The 11,751-nt window shown below is 37.7% G+C and overlaps 1 protein-coding gene across 4 annotated transcripts in view; it reads right to left on the bottom strand.

The window, feature by feature from the left end:
• LOC114480636 (interferon-induced very large GTPase 1-like) overlaps positions 1-11,751 on the bottom strand; it is a 691,281-nt gene that overhangs the window by 334,304 nt on the left and 345,226 nt on the right. The gene's annotated exons all lie outside the window — the stretch shown is intronic.

The following is an 11,751-nucleotide window of genomic DNA, read 5'->3' as shown; positions in this document are numbered from 1 at the left end:
AAGCTAAAGATGAAGTTTTCATGCTTTACTGCATTCCACAAGCTTCTCATCCACTCTTTGAAGTCTATAATATCATTTTCAGAAGAATTGCACTTTGCAAGGAGTTGGATAATATTCTTCTTTAGCTCATATACAGCTTCACTGTACCCTGCATTGACTGGAGCCATTGGTGGGTTTCCATTCCAGAGTCCAGGAATGTAGCAGTTCCCAGTGTTTGGATTGTACTCCATCACATCAGTGAAGCTCTTGAATTCTTCTTTCTTCTCCATTCTAGCTGCTGCCTGGGTCATCTCATCCAGCTGTTGCAGGAGCAGTTTGCGGTCTCGTAAGTTCTTCTCATGGGCTGACACATCAGACACATTCTGGTGAACAAAGTGACATTTGCGCTTCTTGCCCACCTCCTTCATTCTGAGAAATGCATGCACCACTATTTGAAGAATGTCCTTCATTTCAGTTAAATTCTCCATTGCAATGTTTACAATAGTTAAATCACTCAGCCCCACAACAAGTGTTGCAAGCTCATTGTCGTGCTCATAGCTATTGTCTAGTTGAGCAAGCTCAGGTGACTTTAGGCCCTCAGTGTCAATAATCACAATAAAGTCACAGTTTAGGACTCTCTTAAACTCTTCATGAACTTTGATGAGCAACATAAAGGCTCCTCGAGTGCATCGACCACTGCTGACTGCAAACTGCACTCCAAACATGGTGTTAAGGAGAGTGGACTTGCCTGTGCTCTGAACTCCAAGTACTGTGACCACCAGGATCTTGTTCTTGGGTCGAACCATGTAATTAAGTTGAGAGAGAACATCACTGACCCATTGAAGCGGTATGTGGGATGCATCTCCATCCACAAGTTCAAGAGGAAATCCATCCAGTAACAACTGTGCACACAGTTCAGGTAAATGATTCAGTTGTTGTCGGGATGGATCTGTTACTGAAAGGGACCGTGAAGCTTCGTAGATCTGACCCATTTCACGAAAAAAGTGTTCAGTCCCCAGTGAACTGTTGGTCAGTTGTTGGTCAAGTTGTTTGATCTCCTCTTTGTTCTCAGAGCTCTTCCATTTTTCTTTGTAGAGTTCCCTGAGTCCAGACAGTTTTATGCGAGACATATTATCAAGGTTTATCCTCATCCACTTCAGGAAGTAGCTCCTCTCTTTTTCCTGCATAGTTAATGCCTGGATGAAGCACATCAAAGTATTTGACATGTCACAGGAGTTTTGTTTTTGTCGAAGTTTTTCTTTCTTTTCTTTTAAGTCACTTTTATACTTTTCTATGTTTTCAGATCCAAGCTTTCGAAGGCGAAACTCTTCTTTCTCTAGACTTGTCAGTTCCTTCCATACTTGGCCTTGTAATGGAAGCTGCTGTTCTTTGAATGTCAAAATGTCTCTAATCTCAGCAGTGATGGCATCAGCATGTTTTTTTGCTCTTTGGCACTCAATAGAGTCTTCATCAACCCAGATTCCCAGTTCATGGGCAACGCCAGCCATTTGTTCAATACGTTTTTTACTCTGTGTCTTGAAAATGACAGCACTGACAGCTTCCTTCAGGCGAAGAACAAACTCTACATCATTTATCTCTTTATCATTCCAGATGATAACATGTTTTTTTTTCAAGCCTAATTTCTTTGTTACTTCCTTAAGAATATCAACATTTATTTTCTTGCTCTGATTGTTGCCCACCAAAAAGATCTGTGCCTCATGAATTTGGGTGGCCAGGAGATTAAAATTTGCATTCAACTGATCAAAGAACACAAAAACTGCTGCAGATGTTTGACACAAAAATGCATATTGTGTTTCAAAAGATTCAATGTCTCCACGAAGGTTAGCCACTGCCACTGGTTGACTGAAAATATCAATGTTTTTATTGCCACAAGGAAGGTACCAAGTAATTTCAGTCAACCCATTGGATATTCTTCGTGGACTGTCACCACATTCCATGTTTCTGTGAACAAAGATGTTGTGGTACTGCTGTGAGTTACTCAGCAGCTTGTTCAGGGTCTCTGACTTTGACATGGAGCACTCACCCAGTCTCACAAAGGAGACCATTGGTAGATTAGAGAGGACTATTCTTTCTTCAGTGAAACCTTTGGATTCTGAAAGAGCTTCAGGTCTATACTGCTTTACAATGTCTCTCATAGCCCACAGCATCAATGTGCACTGTTGACTGTCACAACAGGGAAGCAGCAGAGGCACAGAAAACTGACACATTGACATCTTTAGAGCCATTTCCTGCTGAACAAACCCATCAGAACACAGAAAGAGAGCAGTGATCACATCCAGAGGATTTACCATTCCTCCTGAATTGGGGCTGTTAAGCAATTGATCAAAATCAATCTCTGACTCTTCATCACTGTTCAAATCACTTACTGGCTTAAATTTCACATTTCTTGCCGTTAAGTTAGCCATCATCAGTTTCTTCAGAAAACACCAGGGTAGGTCCAATTTGCACTTGGCAGGTTCGTCATCGATGGTCTTCTGATCAATCTGAAGTATTTTCTTTAGTGATAGCTTCTCTGTGTAGTGCTTTGTCAAGCCGAGATCCTCCAACATATTTTGAAGTTGTGAAGCTGTGGATGAAAATAAAAAGTTTATTTAGGCTATATACATACCTGTGGCTAGTTTGCTTTGTTTAGATTCAGAAGCTAAATCAGTATTTGCATATTTAATTTGGATTGCTTGTCTTCACATGGCCTGTATCAGTAAACAGTTGCAGACAAACGCCGCTGTTCTCTCATAAGTCAGATATCCGGGGGATGGGTTTGGGTGGGCGGGGGGGGATGCAGCAGGTAAAATCGATATCGATACCGTAGATCTGGAATTTTTGTACTGTTTTATGGGTTTCACGATAGACAATAAAAAGCACGCCGGGTGCATTGCATGGGTCGGTTATTTTAACCTTCCAAGTTTTGTGTGATATTGTTCAATATCAATGTCATTTAAATGAGCAATAAACTATGTGGACGTCATTAATTGGAGCTGCTGCTTTACCTTCCAACAGGGCAATTTAAAAAAAAAAAAAACTTGTTACATGAGTCCTGAAGCTCTATGGAGCACCAACAGTGTTTGTCTGTTTTTTTTGCATTTGCATGGTTACTCTACATGCACGTAGTTTGCAGGGGCAGGGGGGCATTGCCCTCCCTCATTACAGTTTACCCAATTTTGATATAATGTACATAATATACAAATATTTTAAGTGCGAAAAACACAGTGACTTGGAAATTTAAAAAATGGGATTTAAAATACAAAGGTTCACGGAATAAAAACAAGCAAAAAAGTTTTAAAGGAGTTCGGCAGCGCAATGACGTTTGACCCTCCTGCTTTCTGTAGCAGCTCAGAGTTTTATTTACAACATGGCGGACAATGACCCATAGACCCATGCACTGAGAAAATAAGCAGCTGAAACAGTGAACGAGCAAACACCGCAATCAGTGCACGCTTTTTTGGATATAAAGCGGTAGATTGAGCAGTGTTGTTCCAATCTACTCCCCCCTCCCCGACTAGTAAGGTTGTAAGTAAGGAGTAAGGTTGTTTGGCTGCTGCTCCCAGGCTTTGGAACGATCTTCAGCTTTCTCTGCGTTCGATTGATTTTTAAATAAAGACGAATTTATTTGTTCAAGCTTTTAGCGAGTTAATTTTGGGCTGCTATGATTTCATGTTGTCTTAGCCTTTTATAATGTGTTTACTTTTGATTCTAAATTGTGTATTTTGTGTACTTTTTGATTTTAGGCTGTGTTGTGAAGCACTTTGTGGCTTTTTGTCTGTGAAAGGTGCTATACAAATAAATGTTACTTACTTACTTACTCTTCACCTTGGTTCATAGCACTTTGCTGGAAGGCGCAGAGGTATGTTTTGGTGACTACTTTATTTAAATTACTTTTATTATTGTCTGTGTGCAGCATATCATGCTAACCTAGCGATCGGAGATTAGCAGTGTAGCTAATGCAAGTTAATGTTTTACATGTTTGTCAGTGAAAGTGTGGTTGTTTGGAATGTTTGTGAATTGTAACGGTATTTTATTGTGCTTTCAGCTCTCACGCTGTGCCTGTGATGTTGGTTTGTGTGTGTAATAAATGATTGAACGTTCATCATGAGCTATCAGTTATCATTGGAGTCTGACGTTCTGGTTGGGATGCTACAACCACAACGCGGCTGGACTATTGTATCTCTCCTTATGTTTGGTTTAGCCTTCTCTGTAGCAGCTTCATGGCTATGGAACGAGCTACCTTTAAATATAACAGAGGCCTCTTCTCTTGCCGTTTTAAAATTTCTTTTAAAAACACATCTATTTGCTGTGGCTTTTAACATTGTGTGAGTCAATGTGTTGTTATTATTTAGGAATTAGTCAGTTTTTTTGTTAAATACAGATTCATTAATGAATGCATCAAATCACCAATATTTGGGAATCACTGCTTTGCATCATTGTTCATGTTACAAATAAGTTACCCTGAGCAGTGACAATATCAGTTTTTATCTGCTAAAACAGTTTTTTTTTTTTAAATTTTGCTTTTAATAGTGCTACCTCTTTGGCTAATTCTTCCAAAAATGAGTAAAATCTTTACCATGCAGTATATCATAAACTTACATTTGTCTGCATCAGCACCGTCATAACTGTGGTGAGGCTCAATCTCGCGGATGTCATCATTGCTTCCTGCCTTCCTTTGTAGGCGGGAAGCTGTAAATACAAGTTTGTTATTTTGGGCTTTCAAAAAATATCTACTAAATTTTGCATGACTTTAGACATCACATTTTAAAGACTTACTGTAAGAACACATCCTTTTAAGCTGGCTTTCATCATCTGTGGGGCATGTAAGAGACTGCCGTAGGGAACGTTCTTTTGCTTTTTTAAGGTACAACTCTATCGATACATGGCTGGAACCCTTTAAATAAAGAGAGATTTTTTAAAAAGACCAAAAGCAAAAATACAATATTAGTGTTTAAGTGTGTTTTACCTTCACTGATTTTGCAGACTCTGTCATATTTCCGTCTTCAATTTATTGTGACAGCTTCTTTCTAAATATAACAGGTGAATTGTAATTACTTTGAATCATCAAGTAAAATATTACAGAAATACATTGTCAATTTCTCAATTAACAGAGATCCATGTGTCCATGGATCTCTGAATATGAATTAGTACATGCAATAACAGCAGATCATGTTAATGAACTTTTTGCATTGGTTAGTGGATTACGACAAAAAAAACATATAAATAAAACTCATCAAATGCAATATCAATGAAATGTTCATCCCTCCTTTTAAAATGTAGCAGCTCCCAATGAGTTTATGATGATTATGAGCTTCGTACATAAAGTACTTTTCTTGATACTGTTAAAAAATGGTTCAAATGAAATGTATTAAAACCAACTCTTTTCGACCAAAGAGTAAAAAAGTCAAGTACTTATAGCAGAGTGAAAAATAAAACTATGAAATCAGAATAACCAACACAAATTGAGTTATTACTTCCACTTACATACATCTAAACCTAAACCATAGTATGTTTGTAAATACTTTTTGGAATACAAATGTTTGAGTTGAGATATCACTGAGAATAGAGATATAGGTTTTCCAAGTTCAGTATGTAAATAATTTAATTATTTGCGGTCGCTGCAAAAGCTGTGTCCCATTCTGTCAACTAATGAAATCATGGCATAGCAGGATGAGCTTTATCCATAAATTTCACAAGTCCTAAAGTAAACAAAAAATATCCATTCATGAATAACGGAGATCTTTCATCAAACGTGTTTCTGAATAATTAGATATGATTCAGAGATACCAGAGATTTTCTTCAAGTTGTTTAAAACAAAAGCTGCAATATTACAAATGCAATTCTCCCTCAATTTAGAAGAGCATTATTGTCCCATAGCCGGTTTATTCTCATCATTTGTGTTTGTCATCATAAAGTGCAGTAAACACCTGGAGGCCGGCCACCACACCCATTACTGTAAGGATAGTGTTACATATCAGAACCAGTTATCAACCAAATAATGTCTAGATGTAGATTAAGAAATACTCATATATCAATGGCAAATTATGATATAAGGTGAATGTCTTTATTTTTAACTGGTGTCTTTGGTTACCCAAACAGTATGTTGTATAAAGACATGCAAATTTAAAGAGAAAATACAATGAAGTAGTAGCCAATTTTTCTTGGTTAAACTTAATGTCAATGTTAGTGTTGGGGAACAAAGGGTAATTAATATTCAAAAATATTAATTATTAATTTTAATATGTTTGTTGCCAGAGGTGCCATCTCGAATTGAGTTTTTAAATGTCCTAGATCACTTTATCTAAATTAATTGTTACAGTTCCCTGTTTTTGTAGTGGGTTATTGACGTCAGAATAAAGGTTTAATAAAAGTTTAAATGTCAATAAAAACACAGCGTTTACAGTATGTACATGTTTATTTTACAGGCTATTGTACGGCATTATTATTAGGCAGTTTCACAATTATTCACAGTTATTTTGACTCACTGGTATCACACAAAATGTACATTTTAAACAAGGATGTATGGTATATACACATTCTGTGTTTTAGATGTTTGTGTGAATTTGGGATTTATAGGGGTTTTCTAACGCTCTGAGGAGGAGGAGGAGGAAGAAGGAAAATGAAAGTTAAAGTAATGAAATTAATAAAACTTCACCAAAATGTAATTATGGACTATGAATCTAGAACTTTCGATTGAGAGAAACCACCTTTCTGCCAGAAATGTGTGTGCGTGCAGTTTACCCTCCTTCGAACAGGCGTGATGATGACAGCTACTTCTGCGTAACCAGCAGTGTGTGGGGAAAAAGCTTTTCTGAGGATGTTTTCCGCTCATTCACTGTACGGGCCCGTGGGGATACTGTCGACCTGGCTGGGGTTCTGGTTCTCCTACACGGCACCACTCCTGGACGTCGATGGGTAGTTTAACTAACATGTTCTCAAATCAAAGACGCTCGAGTTTGTTTAAAGGTTACTCATGGAAAGCTATAAAAACTTCTGACTGTTTAAGTCAGAGGCAAAGAGGAGAGCGTAAGAGAGCTTGAGTAAGAGTTGGTGTAAGCAAGAGAGTGATAAGAGGGAGCGAGGCCTTTTATAAACATGTCAGGAGGTTATCTGATTGGTTAAAACACATCTGCAGTGCAGGAGTGAGCCTACATTGGTTGGCAGAAAGAAGCGGGAGTCTTAACGTTCCTGTAAAGAAGACAAGATGGTGGGGCTGTCCCCACATGTGCTTTTAAACAAAGAGTCAAAAAACTAGATTGGGTGTTACCATGTTGGGTCTAAAATGGATGATGGGTGTGTGCAGATTGTATGAACTTTTGAAAAATGACTTTCAATTGATTATCCCTTAAATGACTTGAATTATGATTGAATTATTTCAAGCTTTAAGCAAAACAAAAGAGGACAAAAATACTTTGATCAATGCTCATGGAATATGAAGTAATAAACATTTCCCTTGAACGATGACGACATTAGTGATTAAACATGTCAGATAGAGGCACATGATGAGTCTCTTTCTTGTAGAAAAGGGAATGTCTGGAATTCGTTTAAATCACAGTTCTGCCTTTAAAGCATCGGATGGTGTTTTAAGTTGTATGTTTAGTTTTATTTTTTCCATTTCCAACTTCATGTTGAAAAAGATGCCTCTGATGTAGGGTGACAGGTTACATCCCTGTTATATCTGTGGAATGCGTCTGTTCTTTGGGGAGGATGATGGGAGTGTCAGTGAGGGGTCTGCAGGAAGAATGGTTGGGATGTGAGGAAATTTTCTTTGGTCTTTTTCCATTGTCTGTTTTTGAGTCATATGTGTGATAAAAAATCCAAATGTGCGACAGTGTTTTTACCGCCTTTGGACATCAACAAGGGTCTCCTACATTAGCATGTGGCAAAACCACGAGCCTGATACCTGAGCCACTCCTTAATTAAAACTAAACTAAGTAACTTCTTTACCTTAATAAATCCTTCTCGTAGTCCCTCTGAGGGTAATACAAGTGTTTATGGGATGATTGGGGGGGTCTTTCATCCCCCCCCTGCTGTCTCTGGCCAAAAAAACAGCACTTGCAACTTTCCCACCTTCGAACCGGTGGCAGTCTCTCAACTCTGTTCTCGTGACAACACGTACTGCTTTACGACAGCCCAATACACACTAAAGGGGATTATAGCGACTGCAGTCACTTCAATCATCCGTGATGAGTCGCTTGAACACAGTGGTGCTTTTTGATCACTTCATCGCTCCAGTAAGGGATTGAGTGTGCATACGTGTGTGTGTGTGTGTGTGTGTGTGTGTGTGTGTGTGTGTGTGCAGGGTGACGGGAGACAACTGGCTGATCACTTGCCTTATCATAAACGGCGCCATTTTTTCTGTATAAATGGTCAATTTACTGAGTTACTAAAGGATGAGTTCACTCAGAATGTAGACTTATTCAAGATTTTTTTTTGCCTCCAGCTGCCCGTCTCACTGAAGCGGGAGGGAGGAGCTGCTACCTCGGGGGTGCAGAGTATTTACGGCAGTGACATAACCAAAAGGGATATTTAGGGGGAGCGCTAAGCAAAAGTTACTTAGTTCTGCTTTAATCCACAAAGTGGAAAGTGAAATCAATACATTTGCTTGTTCTTCAAAAAATTAAGTTTGTCAAAAGCAAAGATGCCACGACTGCCACAAGCAAGTAGAGACCAGGTCCTGGATGGGTATACTGACTGCCGGGAATAATGCTCGTTCACACACAGCCAGGATCACTCAGAACATTGAGTTTGAATGTAATCTAGTCGCTTCAGTTGCTTTCGGTGTGAACGCACCGTTAGACTGGCCTCCTTACTCACCCAATAGGTCAATATAAACCCCATCAAACATCTTTGGGATATTCTGGATTGACTTGTACGTCAGTGGAATCATCCACCCACAACTCACCAGGAGCTTAAACGTGCACGGTTGTCCGAGGATCAATTTTGACAGGAAGAGCTCAACCATCTGGGCATGTACAGTATATGCCACAACTGGTACAGGCACTTCTGCCGACAATCGGCGGACATGTGTGATCCAGAACACTATTTTTCATTTTTCATTTTTTTTATTCTTTCCACTGTCCTTGTCTAAATTGTCTATTCTGGAATTGTATAGTATTTTTAGGGCTGTCACTTTAACGCGTTAGTTGCGATAAATTAATTACAGGAAAAAATAATGCACTGTTAATTGCTTCAAACAGCGCAAAACCTTTTTCATTGCAAGCGTTCCCAGTATACCCATAATACTGATGCGCCGACTACAACGGTTCAATAATTGTGTTGATCAGAAAAGTGTTCTTACTGATTATGATGTGATAACTTATAGCACTACATATGGACCTGATGTTTTATTTCATTTGCATTTTGTAATTATTTGGAGATTGACAATACAGTAGTACACAGCAGTATTCCCTTCTGATTGTCTAAATTAAAGGTGGCAGCAGCCCTTGGGACTCGTCTCAAATACAGCGGAATGTAAATGTTATGCCTGCATCTGTTCAAGTCTGTTAAAAATAATAAATTACTTTATAAAGCCACTTTGTTGTACATCAGTCTGCCACAGTAATGTAATTTCAATGAAAATATCTCAAGTTGAAAGCAATTTTTAGGTGAGATTAAAAAATAGATTAATTAGATTAATTAATCACAATGCATAATGAATTAATTGCACAATATTTTTAATTTATTGACAGTACTAAAGTATTGTATTGTTAGAATCATTAAACAAAGGATGTAATGTTACATTTATTTATGTATTTTAATGTTGCATTTTTAATGCTTCTCTTCTTTACAGGATATTAGGTTTTAAACTCGTATTGTTTATTAGTAACATTTTTACATTCATCATGAGAACACGATTTTAAATTGTGGGCCTTCAACAATGGTGATGACAGTCACGCAATTTGACGCATTCTCACACCACACGCCACACTTGACATTTCTCAAGCTGATTTTTCCCCATTCAATACTCTATTTTTTTCTCCTTGTGCCTAAAACTAACCAACCACGACAGGCATCACACAATAATAAACCAATTAGAAGCAACGTAAGGCGGGTCTTGACGAGCCGTGTCTAACGACACCTCACACAACACACCGACTCCTCGACATGCTCTCAGAAAGAAAGATCTAGAGGACAGACTCTGTCTGAGATGGTATGTGACTACTCAATTTTGTTCACTGTTTATATTGCTGTGTGTGTGTGTGTTATAGTGTTAGTTTACGCATGTAAATAAACTAACACTGCATGTGTTTTCTTCTCTAACTAACTCTCTGTGTAGCAGAGCTGCTGCTGAGGCATTCTTAAAGGGACAGTGTCCTAAATGTGTTTTACTTTAAAAACTACTTTCAGCAACTCAGAGCTGCCCTGAAAGAAGCAACACTACATAATTTAATTACATTTCAGCCTTAATGAAGGAAAAAGTCAAAAGTTACACAACATGTTTTTTTGCTGCTAGTGATTAATAAAAGAATCTTTGTGGCTCCACTGACTTTGACCCATTATTGTTTTTCTTGTAAAACTATTGATAAAAAATAAATGGTTTATATCACCTTTTGCCATTTTAAGGAAAAATATAGAGATATGAATATTGGTCCATATCACCCAGGCCTAATGTGACCAAAACAGTAACGTTTTAGCTTGTAAAGAATATGATTGTCCAAACTGTGTGAAATGAGGGGTTCACACACTGTTTATAGTAGGATTTTATTATTATGAGTGTGTTACCTCAATAACAGAGAAATCACTAGACTGATATGTTGCCTTGTTATGTAGCAAGTGTTGCTATTGCTAATGCTACACTACTTTAGTGAAACAAAGACTGTGTTTAACTATAAGAACATGTCAACCTTTTTGTTTGATGTTAATTGTACTTGGAACTAGTTTGATAAGTTGCTTACATACAATTTAAAAAAATATTTGAAAAATACCTTGTCTTAAATGATCTTTTATTCCTTTTTTTTTCATTTAGGGCAATGATTTTAAGTTGGTGAATTGGTTTGTTTGTGAATTTGACAAAGAATAAATTGTAATATGATTTTTCCCCCATATCACCCACTCCTACATGTATGTCTGTGCAAGACATTAACTTAAATGAACTAAAATTCTTATTCAGCTACTAGCAGTGTTATGAACACTGCTAGTAGCTGAATCGCACTTGTAGGTTATATCAACATAAATACATAGTAAATGAAACAAATACATTGTCTAATCTAATGTTCATTTGAACTGTTCTTATTTGATTATTTTTGTATGTAATACTGTATTTCTATGGACCTTGAGTCTGCTGCTAAGACATTCATTCAATCAAAAACATTTTTTACATGATTTGCTTTTTAATGACCTCCTTTCTGTTGTAGACAAGGAGAGCTGAGGTAAAGGTAGCACTGCCTTGGGCCCCAGTGTTTGAAATGAGAGCCCTCTGCCTCTGTCATCACGGCATCAAAATCTGTGACAAACACCTACAACATGAGACATGTTCTCAGCTAAATGACGGAGAGTTGGTTGAAATGAAATATTGACAAATAAATGTATTTTGTCAAAATTCTTGTTAGTTTTCATTTCTAATTTCTGGTTGATTAAAACGAGCATTAAGAGGCCACAATGCAGGGAGAGCCGCTGGCATGGAGGTGAGGACATCAGTCTTAAGGTATAAATCAACGTTAAAACAGGCCAAAGCCATGTTAAAATTTTTTTTTTTTTTTTCGCTAGAATGCCTCATGTCACTAAAGTCTCACTCTTGTCATTTTCTGAAACTTGGCAGCCCTGCTC

Source organism: Gouania willdenowi, chromosome 18 (genome assembly GCF_900634775.1).
Source record: "Gouania willdenowi chromosome 18, fGouWil2.1, whole genome shotgun sequence".
Classification (NCBI taxonomy): Eukaryota; Metazoa; Chordata; class Actinopteri; order Blenniiformes; family Gobiesocidae; genus Gouania; species Gouania willdenowi.
Note: the sequence above shows the minus strand (reverse complement) of the source record. Positions and strands in the feature narration are given on the sequence as shown.